The sequence below is a fragment of the Taudactylus pleione genome, unplaced genomic scaffold (assembly GCF_031769625.1).
Source record: "Taudactylus pleione unplaced genomic scaffold, aTauple2 ptg000396l, whole genome shotgun sequence".
Lineage (NCBI taxonomy): Eukaryota > Metazoa > Chordata > Amphibia > Anura > Myobatrachidae > Taudactylus > Taudactylus pleione.
Genome location: NW_028284797.1, coordinates 5,586,692 through 5,605,976, shown reverse-complemented (window position 1 = coordinate 5,605,976; position 19,285 = coordinate 5,586,692). Strand labels below are relative to the sequence as shown.

The following is a 19,285-nucleotide window of genomic DNA, read 5'->3' as shown; positions in this document are numbered from 1 at the left end:
CCAGAACCATGGCAAACAATATCACCTCATACACACCTGGTCTAGTGAACATGGGCCGTACTATACAGTAAGTGGATACTGTCAATAAAGTGTAATAATACTGTAGTAATAGTACTGTCAGGCTGAATTTATTAACATTTTTCCATTGTTTTGAGGTAAAATGACATGTTTTTTTTTCCTCACAGTACCACAAATTGAAGGGCCTCAGCCCTCCCCACCCACGCCCAGTCGCCTTGCCAGACCACATAAGTACAGTACTGTACATTGTTTTCTATCTCTCTACTTTTTGTCATTTTCAGTGTCTCTCTCTTTTTCTCTCTCTTGTACTTCAAAGACTCTTCAACCTCTTCTCCTGTGTGTTTTTTTATTTTCCAGTACTGTACAGTATGTATCGGTGATCTGTATTAAGGAGCTTACACACCAGATGATTTGCATGAGTGATAACAATATAGTTCAATGTTATACAGTATTGTTCATATCATCTAGTGTGTACTGTATGCAGTAAATCACTAAGGATGTGTGCGTGCACTCCCCCGAGGCATCAACAATATCCCCAGTGGGCTGTACATGCAGCCCAATCTAGGGATATTGTTAACAATGCCATGCTGGCGAATGCAGCATGGCCTACTGTACCCTCCCACTCCCTCATATTTCCTCACTGTCGGTATCAGCAAGTGTGCATAAAGTACACTTGACACCGGCAATGTGGCAAACAATATCACCTCATACACACCTGGTCTAGTGCACATGGTCCTTACTGTATAGTAAGTGCCAACTGTCAGTAAAGTGTATTAATACTGTAGTAATAGTACTGTCAGGCTGAATTTATTGAAATTTTTTCACATTGTTTTGAGGCAAAATAAAATTGATTTTTTTGTCTTGTTTGTTGGGATTTGAACTGGTGGCTAAACAGCCACCGGCATTTAAATGCCAACTCATTACTCACCCATGTTGTAATGTGGAGACAATAAAAGTACTTGCTTTACTGTAACATTAAAGCATTTTTTTGACACATACTGTAGACTGGCTAATCATTGCTAAAAATGACATGTTTTTTTTCCCCACAGTTCGGGAACATGAAGGGCACCAGCCCCCCACCATGCAGGAGCCTGCACCAGGGCCAAACCACCTTTCCAGGCTGCATAATTACCGTACACTACATTGTCTTCTCCTATATCTCTCTCCTTTTTTTTCATTTCAGTGTCTCTCTCTCTCTTGTACTACTGTACAAAGACACATCTCTAACCTCTTCTCCTTACACACTAATTCTTTCTGTCCTTGTTTTTTTTTTCCAGTACTGTACAGTATGTTTCGGTGACTTGTATTAAAGGGCTTACACACCTGAAGATTTGTATGAATGATAACGATATGGTTCAATGATATACAGTATTGTTCATATCATCTAGTGTGTATGTAGTAAATCACCAACGATGTGCGCACTCGCTTGCTCCCTTGAGTGACCAACAATATCCCCGGTGGGCTATACAGTACATGCAGCCCAATCTGGGGATATTGTTAATGATGCCATGCTGGCAAATGCAGCATGGCCTACCATCCCACCCCCTCATCTTTGTGTCTGGTCTAGAGTCCATGAGCCATACTGTAGAGTAAGTGGATACTGTCAATAAAGTGTACTGTAATAATAGTAATACTGTCTGGTTGAATTTATTGACCTTTTCCCACATTGTTTTGAAGCAAAATTACATTTTGTTTTCCCCCCACATTTCCACAAGCTGAAGTGCCTCAGCCCTACCCCCCTGCCCAGGACCCTGCAGCCGGGCCCAGATGCCTTTCAGGGCCGTGTAAGTACTGTACACTACAGTACTTTGTCTTCTATCTCTCTCCTTTTCAGTTTCTCTCTCTCTCCCTCCTGTACTCCAAAGACCCATCTCCAACCTCTTCTCCTTATCACTAATTCTACTTGTGTACCAGGAAATTTTTTTATTTTTTTCCACATTGTGTTGAGACAAAATTTTATTTTTTTCCTATAATTCCAAACTGATGGGGTCCAGCACTCCCCGACCCAGGAATCAGAGGATAGTGGTAGTTATTAGTCATGTTAGGGAGACAGTACAGTAGTGTAGTCACTGTAATTTTTGGACTTGACAACATTTGTTTTTCTTTGACACACAGACTGCATCCTAATTGAGAGCAGCCCTCCCCCCGAGCAGTAAGTACTGTAGTGTACAGCACATTGTTCTACCACTGTGTACTTAACCTGTATGTTCCTTGATACAGCACTGTATAGAGTAGTTGATAGTTTCCATAATGTTCCCCCCGTCAGACTTTCACCCTTACAGTAGCTTCAATGTACAGTAGAGCCAATGCAGTTTCCTTTTACCTTTAGAGGAAGAGCCAATGGATGAGGAGGAGGATGAGGAGGAGCCAACGCTGATGCCAATTGAAGGTAAATACTGAACAGTAAATAATGCACTGTACATCACCGTATTACTGCAATGAAAATTGTTTTCCCAAAACAGAATAAGGTGCTTTTGACATACTATACTCTAGCAAGATGCAGGCAGTACTGGAGTATCGGCAATCATGTGATGTACAAGGCCAAGCCAGGATGTTTTACCACACAGCCTACTATATATCTCGCTGCATATTATATAATAATTCACAATACATCAGGTGCCCATTGGCCAGTGTGTACCAGCGATATGCCTGTGAACAACATAGTTCACAGACATGAAGCATCAGCTCTGCAGATATATCTGTCCATCAGGCAGTGTGTATGGCTTGTCTACCGTCCCTGTACACTTGCAGCAGGGGCTGTTGGGAGGGGGGCGGGATGCCCCTGGCCAGCGGGACCCATGGCCGGAGACAGATTATGGTTGTTCAGTGTGTATGAACTACCTTCTGCAAATATCTGCAGATCACTCGATCTGCAGATATATCTGTTCAGTGTGTACCCACCTTTAAGTAAATGAAAGTAACTGCCTAGTGTTAGAAAAGTGAAAAATAAATGTGAAAATGTTACATAAATACAATGATTTGGTTGGACTGGTTTGGGGGTGCCCCATGCCCTAGACATAAACCCCTATAATGTTAGGGACTTACCCAATGAGGTTACCTTGATGTTGGTGAGTATGCCCATAACTTAGGGCAAATTTATGCAAAAAAACTCATATATGATGTATAATTATTACATTTATTATAACTCTAATAGTTGTATGGTGCACCTGCTCTCTTTTTGTCTATGTTGTAGTACTAAATCTCAGCTAGGTAGCACATCCCATTACAAGTAGATAGGGCGTGCAGTCCAGGCCCCCTCCCCTTAATATATTCAATATTATGTGTATTTGTATACACCCTGAAGGCAGAGACTCCTTCAATCTGGATTAGCGCCCCTTCCACCTGCCTCTGATGTTTTGAAATAGGAACTCAGCATTTGCTGATGGAAGTAAATAGATCCCCTTCCGTTTCTGTACGCTGATGTCATCAGCCAGTGTCCAACATCATTCCCTACCATCCAAGTGGGCATAGAGGGTATATATTCCGAGCCCGCAGTGTGGCGAGCGAAGCGAGCCTGCAAAGGGCCAACTTTTTCGTGGAAAGTGTGGGCAGAAACCTGCACTTCTGCCCTCACTCACGTCACTTCCAGGTACGGCTAGTGAAGGGGATTCATACTCTTCCATTCGCTGACTGCACAGTCTGTATAGCAAAGCCAGAGGTAAGACCTTTATGCATTCATAACTACATAGCTAGTCAGTAGTGGGGTGAACTTTGAGGTATGGGGCCCCTTGAATTGCTCTGGCTGGGCCGCCCACAGGGCATCACCATTTAACACTTATATATAACACTTTATATCACTATGGTCCTGATTCAGTATGGATTGCTATTGTGATCGCAGGCTGCAATTACGCACACAGTTTTGCTGCAAAAATATGCTAATGAATGCAATCGCAATGTCTTTGCACAGCCAGCAAAGAGATGCCCACTACCGCTATCTCACAACCATAATACCTAGCAATCCTGCATATACATCGGGAACATCGAGTAACACAATTAAAAGTCTGACCTTACTTAGGAATTGCTAACCTCGTCGCATGCAGTGAGTACTCTGCGTATGCTGTCGTAGTGGCTAATTTATGCACGCCAATGCAATGGCTTTCAAACAGACAGGCACAACTGCGTTTCTCTGACCATCCCCCCCGTCACCACCCCCAAATGCTCACTACCAGTCAATCACTCTGCAATGGCTTTCCGTAGTCTGTGAGACCGCAATGCTGCCATTGCCCATGTGCACTGCGATACATATGTGTGTGCAGTTCGCAACAATCGGCGACTGCGTGCGCTCTCGCAGTTGCGATCTGTGCTGAAATAGGCCTTATGTTTGTTTTGTATTTATGTAACATTTTCACAAATTTATTTTTCACTTTTCTAACACTTCTAATACTAAGCAGCTATTTTTCACTTACCTAACAATTATTGACACCTCTACTGTGACTCAATATGATAAGTAAGCATCAACAGAATGGTGGATGATTATTTTAATAACAATGTACAATTAGCATGTCTCACAGCACCTTTGCATACTGGGAGGGAAAAAAGGCAATTTGAAGCCCCTTGTACAATTAGCTTTGCTTTACTTAAGCTGCCCACCCTAAAGTGTATACTCAGAAAGAGTGTTTAGCACAGCCGGGAACCTTGTAAGCGATCGGCATAGGAGGCTACATCCTGAAAATGTTGGAAAACTGATGTTCATAAAAGCTAAACATTTTTTAAGGAGTATTTTCCCAGCAATTCCATAGATAATCTTTGCACTCACCTCACCATCTGTATGTGTGTGTTGACTGATAAAAAGTAAAGAAAAAAAAACAGAAAAGAAAAGAGTGTGGTTTAATACTCACTTGATGTTACAGTGATTTTAGACCTCTGGAGTTAATCCAACATGTATGATGGAGATCAAATAAAAACCAGGATGTTGGTCTTATAAAAGTGGATTCTAAATAATTTGTAATACAATGTAACATGTATATAGACAATAAACAATACAAATGTGACACAAGCAGGGGGGGGGGTAAAAAGGTGTTACAATCAAAGTCTTACAATCCGTTATCCAGCTAAAAGTTATATATCCAGTTAATTGGGTCCTGTTCATCGGGCTCCTTGGTGTAGAAAAGCCGAATTAGAGATCTGTATGTAGTTGGGATGTCTAGTACACTTTGGTGAAATTTGGGATGGGTCTGACACGCAGCTCTGCTGTAGTTGTGGGAACCCCTTCTGCAGTCATAGCACTCCTGGTGGGTGCTGCACCAAATGCCTTATTCCGGGATCAGCAGTCTTCAGTGTGAGTGGGTCTCCAGGGTGGGTCCAGGCACAGTGCTGCCAGGGAAAGGTCAAGAGATCCCACCAGGACTCATCTGTGTATGCTGTAAGTGGTGACCGGACCTTGTAAAAGGCCACCAAGTAGGCCAAAATGTGTTGGACCAACCCAATACACTGCATCTGGACTGGTTCTTGCTGAAAGACTGCCTAAACATTGCACCTGCTTGTGTTAAACCTTAACTGAGTGTAAACTGCTGCAGCCCTATACAGACTCCTGGTTGTGCACTGAGACCAGCAACCTACAAACCTCAGCAGCCACACAAGTAAAGTCTAGTCAAAGGGCAGCTAAGCAGCCTCACACAAAAGGCTGGCTTTTCCACACTAATGACTACTGTAAAAATGCTGAAGTAGGAGGTGGCACACCTGTCACCACTTACAACAGACACAGGGGGATCATCTGAGCTCCTCCTGGCAGCACTGTGCCTGAACCTATCCCGGAGACCCAGTCAGCCTCTCACTGAAGACTGCTGATCCTGGAATAAGATATTCTGCAAAGCACCCACCAGGACGGCTATGACTGCAGAAGGTGTTACCATGACTACTGCAGAGCTACCGTTCAGAGCCATCCCAGATTTCACCAGAGTGGACTAGACATCCCAGGTACGTATGGATCTTCAAAAGGGACTTCTCTATATTAAGTAATCAGATTAATGGGAATGTGGCACAATTAACTTTTATCTGGATATAGAACTTTTAACTGGATATCGGTGCATAAAACTGACTCTGATAGCACACAGGTTCCTGATGGTCACCATTGGAGGGGGGAGGGAAGAGGCCAGGATTTTTCTGGCCTCTTTCCCTCATCTGCTATGGTCGGCCTGCATGACCCCATGGTCCCTCAGCCGGCCAGGGATTACTCAGATGATCCGATGCTGCGTCTATGGATACAGCTCGGATAAGTAATGAATGCAGGAAGCTTGATGTCTCCTGCTGCATTAACATAATTGCAAGGAGGGAATTGCAAAGCTGCTTGCGTGCAGCTTTGCAATTCCATTCACTACTGAATCACCCCCTATATACATATGTTACATTGTATTACAAATTATTTAGAATATTTAGTAAACCAACATCCTAGCTTTTCATTTGATCACCAGCATACTGTACATGCTAGATTAACCCAAAAAGTGGAAAGTTTACATTCACTCTAACATCAAGAGAGTTTTAAACCACACTTTTCTTTTTTTTTTTTCTCTTTATCAGTCAATACACAGACAGACAAGAGGTGAGCGCAGAGTTTATCTATTGTTTCTGAGCTGTATTTTAGCAACCAAGTGCTGTAGTCCCATATCCTGGTAAGTCTTAAGTGACTTTACATTTATGCTGATTGTCTGCATTTATTTCATTCTGTAGATGCTTTGAATAAAAATCACAAAATACAGCCAATTAAATAAAAATATGCACCCCTATTTAACAATAAAATGTATTAAAGTATGCAAGGAAAATTATATAGAAAACATTAGCATCCACTGTTGTATACATACATCTCAAAATCACTTATTAATAAAAAGAAGCACACACACAATACCAGTTTAGTAATTTACATATTTTAAAGATCCATTCATAATGAAAGACAGACATCCAGTGATGTTATAGAACATTTATGTAGATATATAAGTATTTTATCTGTTAAAAGTTGCAGATTTTATTTAATAATTCTTGTCAGGAAAGGTAGGTATAATGAAATCGTGAAATGGTGCCCTCTCATCTCTTATTTCATCGCTGTCAGGGGGTTCCTGTTGTATCTCCCTTTTTTCAATCTCAATCTCATTCTGGCTTTTGCCCTCCCTACACCAAGGAGAAAATTAGATATTGTCAGCAAATACATCAGTAGCAGATTGCAATGTAAACCATGACCAAAGATTTCTATCTAATAGAGGGCAGCGTGTCATAGTGAATCTATTCTTTTTGTACTTGTAAGTTAAACTAATCATTTGATCAGTGAAAATTACAAATCATGTGTGATGGTAGTGAATTGACAACTGATGAATGAAAAAGTTACATTTTATACATGAAAGAGTAACAATAATTGACATTTCATGAGTAAAAATACGACAATGAGTATTTCACTTTGAAGGGAGGAATTCAAATACCCGCAGTAATTAACCATGGGCTACTTCATCCCCCAGTACCAGTGGTTGAAGTGAAAATTTTGAAGTGGGGGTATGTAAATATCAGGGGGTACTTTACTTAGGCAGGGCTAAATCCTGACCCCCCTGATATTTTCATACCCTTATTTCAAATAATGACACAGTGACCTGGGCCTAATGCCCATGGTCACTTATCAGGGGCAGTGGCTCCACCCTCCTAAGGGAGGGTGTAGTGAGGGTTAAATAAGTGAAGGTGGGCAAAGCTGCCTACCATGGTGCAAGGAGAGGCTGCAGTGGGGGGCTTCATTTAGCTCTTTTCTTTTTCATCACAGCAGCACTCTCTGGTGCTCAGCTTCTTGCTTCACCTGCTGACCCATCCTGGGCACTGGTGCCTCCTCTTCTTCCAAGGTTGGCTCTTCCTTCTTCTTTTCTTAAAGAATTCTTGTTTCCTCCCTCTCTGCTCCTCTCTCATCACAGCACATCACCACTCACAGCAGCACACTTCTCACACCTCACAGCAGCACACCTCTCCCTACACCTCATCTTCCTTCACAGCAGCACTCTTCTTTCCTCACACCTCACTGCCCCTACCCTCACAACAGTACACCTCTCCCTACACCTCACCTCCCCTCACAGAAGCACTCACCTCTACTCACAACTTCCCTCCCTTCACAGCAGCACTCAGATCTCCTCACAGCAGTACACCTCACCTTGCAGCAGTAACCCTCTCCGCACACCAGCACTCACCTCTCCTCACACCTCCCCTCACAGCAGCACACCATTCCTCACACCTCCCCCTCAAGGCACTCCCCTCACAGCACCTCGCACCTCCTCTCCCCTAACAGCAGCACACCTCTCCTTACAGCTCACTTCCCCTCAAAGCAGCACCTACCTCTCCTCACACCTCCCCTCACAGCAGCACACCTCTCCTCACACCTCCACTCCCTTCACAGTAGGGGTGAGCGGGTTCGGTTTTACTCGGATCTTTAAACTGCATTTTATTGGCTATCACATATCATGTGTTTTGGATAGCCAATATAATAAATCCGAATTTGCGGTAAAGTGGCGATAAGTTAATCCGAGTAAAACCGAGCCTGCACATCCCTACTTCACAGCAGAACATTTTACGTCACACCTCCACTCCCTCACAGCAACACACCTCACAACAGCACACCTTTCTTAACACTTCCCCTCACAGCATCACTCACCTCTCCTAACACATCACATCCCTTCACTTAACACAGCATACTTCCCCTCATAGCAGCACTTCTCCATATACATCTCCTCACACCTCCTGTCCCCTAACAGTGGCACAACTGTCCTCACACCTCCCTCCATTCACAGCAGCACTTACCTCTCCTAACATATTACATGCCCTCCCAGCAGCTTTCCCCTCCCCTCACAGCAGCATACCTCCCCTTATAGCAGCACATCTCTCCTCACACCTCCCCTCAAAGTAACACACCACTCCTCACTTCACAGCACCACACCTCTCCTCACAGTAGCACACTTCTTCTCACACCTCCCCTCACAGCAGAACTCCTATCCTCACACCTCCCCTCAGCACACATCTCCACCCACCACCTCTACCTTCACAACAGCACACCTTTCTTCACACCTTCCTTCACAGCAGCACTCACCTCTCCTAACACATCACAACCCCTCCCAGCAGCACTCACCTCTCCTCACATTTCCCCACACAGCAGCATACCTCCCCTCACAGTAGCATTTACCTCTCCTCATGCCTCCCCTCACAGCAACACATCTTTCCTCACAGCAGCAGACCTTTCCTCACACCTTCACTGCCGCACTCCTCTCTTTACACCTCACAACAGCAAACCTCTCCTCACACCTCCCCACCACTCACAGCAACACACCTCTCCTCACATCTCACAACAGCACTCGCACCTCATATCCCCTCACTAAAGCACTCACCTCTCCTCACACCTCCCCTCACAGCTGCACACCTCTCCTCATGCCTCATCTTCCCTCCCCTCACAGCAGCAACCCTCTCCTCAAATCTCACTTCCCCACCCCTCCCCTCACAGCAGCACACCTCTCCTCACCTCCCCTCACAGCAGAACACCTCTCCTCACACATCCCCTCTCCTCCCATCAGCACTTACCTTTCTTCTTACCTCACTGCAGAACATGTTGCACACTGGTGACCGGCATTGGGACTGTCACTGTCCCAAAGTGAAGTGCTGGTATGACATACCATCTCATACCAACACACTTCGAGCACTGCCCAGGATGGAGTCTGAGCAGGAAAGAAAACTGCCTGTTTTCGGGTGCCATGACCATGTTAACACATAGAATCCAGACCTGTGTGTTAACACCTGTTAACAGTTAATTTACCTGGCGAGTAAAAGGGGCTATAATTGAATAGACTTGAGCGTTAAAGCCCGTGGCTTCCACCCTTTTTTTACACCCAGTAAATTATCGGGCTAATTGAATTCCCCCCTAATACCCCGTTCAGACATACTGAGATTCCCGGGATTTTGTCCTGTCTTGGTCAAAACTCCCAGGTATCGCGTATGTGTGAAAGGCACCTACCGGGGACTACACCCCCAAATTAGCCTCACGCCCCCTGCTGTACAGATATGGCTGTCTCCTCCCGGGGGAGGCAGCCATATTGTCGGCATGTATGCATCTGCAGCATTAGCATAATATCACACAGCCGGGGTGTACAGAGATGCAGTGGCAGTGTGATATGCGTACATCACTGAATCAAGCCCTATGTGACTAAAGTGATCAGTCTTATCACAAAAAGGTACCATGTTCTCAACAAAATGTACTGAATTTAAGCTGAAGTGAAATTAGTTTAAATAAACAAATCTGAAATTTTGTTGAATAATTATTACAACTTACTTTTCTGCTTTCCCGAGTTGTACAAGGCAGACGAGGGCCACAGCTGTCACCAGTATTACCAATTTGGGATTCATCTTCGGCTTCTAAAAAAATGTTTAAGAACATATGTTGCAATCACTTTGTACATGATATACTGTAATACTGTATTAATCAGGTAATTAATTCAGTAATTTTTTCATGTCCTAGCATACACTGTCTAGATCCAGACCTGGCCAACCTGTGGCTCTCCAGCTGTTGTGAAACTACAAGTCCCAGCATGCTTTACCAGCTGGGACTTGTAGTTACACAACAGCTGGAGAGCCACAGGTTGGCCAGGTCTAGTCTAGAGCAGTGGTTCTCAAAGTCGGTCCTCAGGACCCCACACAGGTCACGTTTGTTAGGCCACCCAGCATGTGCACAGGTGTATTCATTACTCACTGACCCATTTTTAAAGATCCACAGGTGGAGCTAATTATTTCACTTGTGATTCTGTGAGGAGACCTGGAAAACATGCACTGTTTGGGGTCCTGAGAACAGAGTTTGAGAACCTGTGGTCTAGAGGGTATCATTCAGAATGAGAAGAAACTAAAAAAAAAAAAAAAAAAAAAAAATGGAGCAAAAAGGAGGTGCTCCTGGAAAAAAACATGTTTCATTACAAAGAGGGTGCAAATGCATTTACATTTATTTATCTATTTATTTTGCATGCAGGGAAACTGCTGTCTGCTTTTGAATGTTGACCACTAGCGCACGCAGGGGGGGTTTCTGAGTACCTAGAAACCCCCCCTGCTCGCCAATCCATTGCTGCAGCTGACCGATATGAGGAGGCAGCTGTGTCAGTAACGCAGCATGTGCCTCCTCCTATCGAGCGGTTTCCAGCGTGTGCCGCTGGAGTTTTGGTCCGGGCAGCGCTGGGCTCTTCCGGGTGGCTCAGCCGCTGCCCGGACCATGACCAGTGGAAAAGCGGCGGCGTGAGATCATAGGTCACGCCCTCCGCATCGCCGTCACGCCCGCACAGTGCTCCCTGCTGCGCAGGTAGAGGTTCTTCATGACAGGCTGCCGTTGTACCAGCTTCCACGGCTGAGGTGCAGGGAGCACCTTTCTCTGCCATGGACAGATAGGGCCAATATAATTTATAGCCAGTGTGGTTATGTTTTTTTTTTTTTTTTATGTGGGAGTAATGTATTGTTTTGCCATCTGTGGGGACAATGCAATCTTTTATTTAATGTGGGGGGAAATGTGATTGTTTCCTATGTGGGGATATTTTTTTTTGGTGGAGGGGCGCATCTTTAATAAAATTATGTGTCAGCAGTGTTTATATGCAGAGGTGTGTGTGTGGTGCGCGTGGCTGAGGGCTGCTCTAAAGGTTTTAAAAACTCTGGCACATAGGTAACCATCTAGGTTCACTAATGGCAGTGCCTGCCCAATGCATATCCAATCTACTACAGTAAAACAAAATAAGTGTGTGTGTGTCTTACCATAAAAATAGCCCTGTGTAAATATATATATATATGGGGCGTGGCTTGGTGACGTCACAACGGCGTGACGCTGCCGCGATCTGAGTGAGGTCTGAGTTAGGAAGCTGGAGCCGGGACGCGATCACAGCGAAACACTGCTGTGTGAGCCAAACTTTGCTGCTAATATCTAAGCTGCTGGCGCTGCTCCTGGGCCCCGGAAATCCCGCGATTATTGATGTTACTTGTATGCTGATTGCTGGAAATTTAGATGCAAGTTTTTTATGTGTGCTGTAATTAAGGAGAATTTTACTATACTGACTGCGGTGCGCACCGTTCTTCTCCTTCTTTGACATTATATATATATCTAAAAATCTCTCTCACACACACACACATAGATATATATACATATATACTGCAATGTATGGAAACCCCCCCATAAAAATCCTGTGTTTTCCCCTGTTGACAACAAATACTGAGCAGCTTTGTTTTACAATGAAATGTAAAAATTAGATAGGACACACCCGTCTCAGATATACAGTAAATCTCTGTACACATTTTAAATCTGTCCCACCTGCAGAGTAACATGGTTTTGCTAAGGTGCAAATGGGACCTTTTTTTTTGCTACCAACTCTGAGTCAAGCCCACATTATTTATATACATCATATAACATGTACTTATTGTTGAAAGTGGCAAGCGCTACTGTGCACACTCCCATTTTCTTCCTCCAGGGAGGTTTCATTCCCTGTGCCAAGATGACCACCAGGCTCACCTACAGCACATGCATGGCACCATCTTGTCACTATGTTGAGTGTCACAGTAGGAGACTAGTCTGCCACTTAGCTCCAGAGAGACTTCAGTATTACCGCCACCCACAATACCTTCCAGCATTCCTGTATTGCTACTAGGGGTGTGCACCGGCCACTTTTCGTGTTTTGGTTTTGGATCTGAATCTTTCTTCGTGTTTTGGATCAGGATTGGTTTTGCCAAAACCACCCTTCCGTGTTTTGGGTTCTGAGTTTTGTGTTTTGGAACTGTATTTTTTTTAAAAAAAGAATAAAAACAGCTAAAATCACAGAATGTGTTGGTTTTTCAATCCTATGCTATTATTAATCTCAATAACCTTAATTTCCACTCATTTCCAGTCTATTCTGAACACCTCACAATAGTGTTTTTATGTCCAAAAGGCAAACACGTGGCCCATCTAGGAGTGGCACTGCAGTGGCAGACAGGATGGCAGTTTGAAAAACTAGGCCCCAAACAGTACATGATGCAAAGAAAAAAAAGTGGTGCAAGATGGAATTGTCCTTGGGCCCTCCCACCCACCCTTATGTTGTATAAACAGGACATGCACACTTTAACAAACCAATCATTTCAGCGCCAGGGTCTGCCACACGACTGGGGCTGAAATGATTGGTTCGTTTGGGCCCCCACAAAACAAGCTGGCAATTAATCTGTCCCTGCACAAACTGGCTCTACGGAGGCAAGATGTCATCCTCATCCACTGATTCCTCACCCTCTTCAGTGTACATCCTCATCCTCACAGACTATTAACTCGTCCCCACTGGAATCCACCACCACAGGTCCCTCTGTACGTTCTGGAGGCTGGTCTCCCTGGAAGAGTTGGTAATTAATTTTTATGAACATCATCTTCTCCACATTTTGTGGAAGCAACCTCCTATGCCTTTCGCTGACAAGGTTCCCGGCTGCACTAAACACTCTTTCGGAGTACACACTGGAGGGGGGGCAACTCAGGTAAAATAGAGCCAGTTTGTACAGGGGCCTCCAAATTGCCTCTTTTTCCTGCCTACTTGGATGCTGTCACCGATGTAATCCTCCACCATTCTGTCAATGGTGACAGTATCATATGCAGTGACAGTAGACATGTCAGAAATTGTTGCCAGGTCCTTCAGTCTAGACCAGATGTCCAAACTTGGTCCTGCATCACCACCAGCGGGTTGCTTAGGATACCTAAGTTTTTTCCTGGCAGCCCCAGTTGCGGGAGAAAATGAAGAAGGAGCTGTTGACGTGTCACGTTCCGCTTCAGCTGAAAGGGTTTTCACCAGCAAGTCTTTGCACATCTGCAGGCTTGTGTCGGCTGGAAAGGGAGACACCTAAAGCTAGGATCGAGCACGGTGGCCAAAATGTAGTGGTCTGATTTCAACAGATTGACCATCCTGGAATCCTGGCAAAGCGAATGAAGGGCTTCATCCACAAGTCCCACATGTCGAGCGGAATCGCTCCGTCGTCTTAGCTCCTCCTTCACTTTCTCCATCTGCTTCTGCAAAAGCCTGATGAGGGGAATGACCTGACTCAAGCTGGCAGTGTCTGAACTGACTTCACGTGTGGCAAGTTCGAAGGGCTGGAGAACCTTGCACAACACGGAAATCATTCTCCACTGCGCTTGAGTCAGGTGCATACCCCCTCCTTTGCCTATGTCATAGGTGGATGTATAGGCTTGAATGGCCTTTTGCTGCTCCTCCATCCTCTGAAGCATATAGAGGGTTGAGTTCCACCACGTCACAACCTCTTGCTTCAGGTGATGGCGGGGCAGGTTCAAGAGTGTTTGCTGGCGCTCCAGTCTTCGGCACGCAGTTGCTGAATGGTGAAAGTGGCCAGAAATTTTTCGGGCCACCCAAAGCGTCTCCTGCACGCCCCTGTCGCTTTTCAGAAAATTCTGCACCACCAAGTTTATTGTGTGAGCAAAACATGGGACGTGCTGGAACTTGCCCAGATGTAATGCCCGCACAATATTGGTGGCGTTGTCAGATATCACAAATCCCCAGGAGAGTCTAAGTGGGGTAAGCCACTGGGCGATGATTTCCCTCAGTTTCTCCAAGAGGTTGTCGGCGGTGTGCCTCTTACTGAAACCGGTGATACACAACGTAGCCTGCCTTGGAACGAGCTGGCGTTTCTGAGATGCTGCTACTGGTGACGCTGCTGTTGTTGCTGCGTAAGGTGATACATCTACCCAGTTGGCTGTCACAGTCATATAGTCCTTAGTCTGCCCTGTTCCACTTGTCCACATGTCCGTGGTTAAGTGGACATTGGGTACAACCACATTTTTCAGGACACTGAGGACTCTTTTTCTGACGTTTCTGTACAGTCTCTATCGCCTGCTTAGTGAAGTGGAATCTAGATGGGATTTGGAACCAGGGACACACTACCTCCATCAATTGTCTAAATCCCACTGCACTAATGGCAGACACCGGACGCACGTCTAACACCAACATAGCAGTCAAGGCCTCAGTTATACGTTTTGCTTCAGGATGACTGCTGTCGTACTTCATCCTCCTCGCTAAGGACTGTTGGAGGGTCAATTGTTTAGTAAAAGTAGTGGTGTTCCTACTTCCTCTCTGGGATGATGAACGACTCCCAGCAGCAGCAACAGAAGCAGCGGCAGCAGTAGGCGTAGCAATGCAGGATAATCCAGAGGAATCCCGGATAGGAGAGTCAGTCATGCCAGAGACATGGCCTGCAGGACTACTTCCAATCCTGACTAAGGAGGAAATTGACGAGGAGGGAGTTGACGGTGTGGTTTGCAGACGCTTGGATACAACAGGACAATGGGATTTAGGTGTCCCTGGACTGCTTACGGTCTTAGCCAAAGTTTCTGAACTTGACAGTAACTTTTTATGAACGCGCTGCAGGTGCCGTATAAGGGAGGATGTTCCTAGGTGGTTAACGTCCCTACCCCTACTTATTCCACCTTTACATATGGTACATATGGCAAGACAGTTGTTGTCCGGATTTGGATAGAAATATTGCCAGACTAAAGAGGTGGAATGTTTGGTCTTCTGCCCAGGCATGATCGTGATGGGCTTTTTCATCCCACGGACAACAACTGTCTCCTCCGGAGCCTGATTTAAACAAACCACATCACCATCAGAATCCTCCTCGCCAACTTCCTCCTCAGCGCCAGCTACACCAGTATCCTCATCCTGTTGTACTTCAACAATGACATCTTCAATTTGCATATCATCAAGTGGACTGTGGGTGCTCCTTTCAGCACTTGCAGGGGGCGTGCAAATGTAGGAAAGAGCCACCTCTTCCCGTCCAGTGCTGGGAAGGTCAGGCATCGCAACCGCCACCACACTTGGACTCTCCTTGGGGATTTTTGATATCTTCTTAGAACGCACAGTTCTTCGCTATGCTTTTGCCAGCTTAACTCATTTGATTTTTTTAGCGGGAGGAGGGCTTCCATCGTCATGTGAAGCTGAACCACTAGTCATGAACATAAATGGCATATTGGCAAGTTTACGTTTCTCTTCAGATTTAAATGTTTTTTTTTTGTGCCCTCTACTATGACATTGGGCATCGGCCTTGGCAGACGACGTTGATGGCATGTTATTGTCTATGTCATGACTAGTGGCAGCAGCTTCAGCACTAGGAGGAAGTGGTTCTTGATCTTTCCCTATTTTATTTTTATCGGAGAAAGTTTGGTCCTCCATTTATGTTATATTGATTTGATATATACGTGCGGCTAAGGCGCACACAAACACAGAAAATATTTTTTTATTTTACCTTTGTTCGGGCACTCGTCCTCCTGGATTTTGATATCGGGATTAAGATAGGTATTGGTATTTCGATGCCTATCTTAAGTCCCTTGTCAAGATTCTAGCGTCAGGTTTGAGACCGGCGGCCTTGCGGCCACCGGTCTCAGCAACTACATCCCGGTGAGTTGTATATTACCCTGCTAAATCAAACCAGTGTATAACAGTGAGTAGGGATATCTTATATAAACCTCAACACAGGTGCACTGACAATTCAGATATCTCCTGAAAAAACAGGCAGCTCACACAGCAGGTTCTGCACCTGTCAAATAATAAATGAGCAACTTAAAAAAAAAAAAAAAAAAAAGAGTAGAGCCCTAGTTTTGTCAAGTGACCACACAGATATTAAAAATACAGTTTATTAAAAGGAAAGCAAAACAATAAAAATGCATTACCCACACATAGTTCACTGAGATGTATAATAAATATATTTAAACGCGGAGTTCATGGATATATCAGAGCAAATGGGGGACACAATCAGATGGAATGCACAACCACTTATTGTCCCTCTCCTATGAATGTCCACGATTAAATCTCTTAAGGTACAGTCCACTCCAATATGAAAATATCTCTGAATTAGTAAAAAATTGTTCCTCTTTAAATAAAGAGAATTCCGTTAGAACAGAAGATTAAACAGGAGGTAATAGCCCAAATGTAACGGAGTATATTAGTCACCTGTATCCTTTGTACACCTGATGGAAAACATGGTGCCGTTGATATGGCCAATACCAGGTAATATACCGGGGACTGCTCCTGATAACAAACGGGCATATGTCGCTTGTGTGGCCGATTCTTGGCAAAGCACCAGAAGCCACTACTGAATGTCCATGCAGCTAGGGGCTGAGGTGGCGTCTGTGCAGGCTATGGAGTCTCTGTATAGAGTTGCGCTTCTTCCAGTAGTGCAGTGTCCTGAGCGCTCTATCTGCTGTCAATCATCTGATGTTGGATACTTCCAGAGGAAATGGAACAAAGTGTCCGTACGGGTAAATAAGATGTGGTGAAACAGTATATATCCTTGACGCGTTTCTCCGGGCTTGTAGTACTCCCGGTTTCATCAGAAGGTGTTTACATAACATCAATAAAACCAGTCCACTTGTTATGCAAATGAGATTTTTGTTGTCTTAGAACATTCGCCGATGTGTACTGGAACTCTGCTACACCTACAAACCAGGTTCCAATACTTTTATCAGTACATTTTCAATATGTAGTTGTTGTTACTGCACATTTCTTTATTGGCCTGATTCTGAGTTAAGGTGCCCATCCACTAGCCGACGGAGAAACGAGAGCACGGTTACGACATTGTAATCGTGCTGTCGTTTCTATGTCTGTGATGTGCCTACACTGGACGAGCAGTCGTTCAGTGCAGGCTCATCAATCATCTGGCAACATGCTGAACCTGACAATATTGTCAGGTTGGCCAGCATGTTTGCCCAATGATAGATGTCGGAAATGACCAGCGGGTGCGCGCATCGCTGGTATTTTCTGACATAAATGTGCACGATGCATGCTCGATTTGCAAGCGTTTGCATGATAACGACGTTGTTATCGTGCAATCGCTTGCAAATATTGCTATGTGTATGGGCACCTTTAGGAATAAAGGGAAAAAAGTAACTTTTTACCTGGACCAGCAATGCTGCACTGCAGAGTAAATACTGGCTACTTTTGCATGTAGATCACAAATGATGGACAGCTTTATTTTTACAGTGCAATTTACATTTGAGTTTGTACACGCGCCTTTCAGATCTAAATGTCTGCACATATTTTACATCTGTCCCACCTGCAATACATCATGGTTTTGCTAAGGTGCAAATGACTTGCTCTTGTTTGCTTTACTCCCAACTCAGAAGCAGGTCTTATATCTATTCTCCACCATTGTATTTTCGGGCCAATGTCAGTAGAATGAACTGATTACTGTGAATTAGGGATGTGCAGGCTCGGTTTTACTCGGTTACCGCAAATTCGGATTTATTATATTGGCTATCCAAAACACATGATAGGCGATAGCCAATAAAATGCCGTTTAAAGATCCGAGTAAAACCGAACCCGCTCACCCCTACTATGAATAGATATTTAAATTATTTAATTCAGACCTAATGATAAACTATTTGTGATACACATCTGAGAATGAGTGTAGGTAAAGAACTACTGTACACACACCTGGCCACAGAATACGTAGAAGCTTCAGAACAGTAATGATTTATACATTCTGCAGGTTCCCAGGTCACTCAGGGCAATATGCACAGTGAAGTGACAGTGGATGTTACAGCAACCTCATTGTCACCAGATGGCAGCCAGTGCATGGATCATTTGTGTCTGTGTGTACAGACCTGCAATGCAACAAGAACATTCTGTAATTAACCTGGAGGGGCCTTGCACTTACTGTAAGTAAGCCTGTTGATTCAAACTTGTGGCAACTGGGCAATTGATTGGATTTTGAGGTCTCTCTCTCGTCTGCAGACTTATAAAACTAATTTTTCAGTTCTGTACATGAATTAAAATTTTCTTTTTAAAGTTTTTTTTTTTTTGTGTTTCATCCATCCTGAATCATGATCATGTCTTCTAAATCAATGACTGGATTGAAGGGAAAGATGAATAGTCTGCAGTCTAAAGGCCCCTACACACTAGATGATATTTTGAACCATATGGCGAATTCCGACGTATTGGAATGGAAAATTGTTCAAATCGTCAAGTGTGCACGCACTATGCACGCTCCCATGGCATTGTCCATTGCATCTTCAGATCTTCTCTACATGCAGGAAGATCTGGCAATCTTGTTAGTGAATCCCCTCAGATCTTGCGCTGTGTACGCTCTACTGGACAACCAGGCGATATGATAACATTATATAGTTAACAATCTAACCACCAAATGATGCACAATATATTGTTTGGTTGTTAGTTAGATTGCACAGTGTGTATGTACTAGATAATTTATCCAGGAGTTTAAGGGAAATCATTGATGACATCTTATCGTTTGCAAGACGTCTAGTGTGTACCTAGCTTAAGGGCTCCCA

General features: G+C 44.4%; 1 long non-coding RNA gene across 3 annotated transcripts in view; it reads right to left on the bottom strand.

The window, feature by feature from the left end:
- Window positions 1-6,327: 6,327 nt before the first annotated feature.
- LOC148506784 (uncharacterized) overlaps window positions 6,328-19,285 on the bottom strand; it is a 30,459-nt gene continuing 17,501 nt past the window's right edge. For all 3 annotated transcript variants that reach the window (XR_015869742.1, XR_015869740.1, XR_015869741.1), the window contains exons 2-3: window positions 10,292-10,374; window positions 6,328-7,119 (exon numbers count right to left, since the gene is read on the bottom strand). This is a non-coding gene — a long non-coding RNA (uncharacterized LOC148506784). The remainder of the gene's footprint in view (window positions 7,120-10,291; window positions 10,375-19,285) is intronic.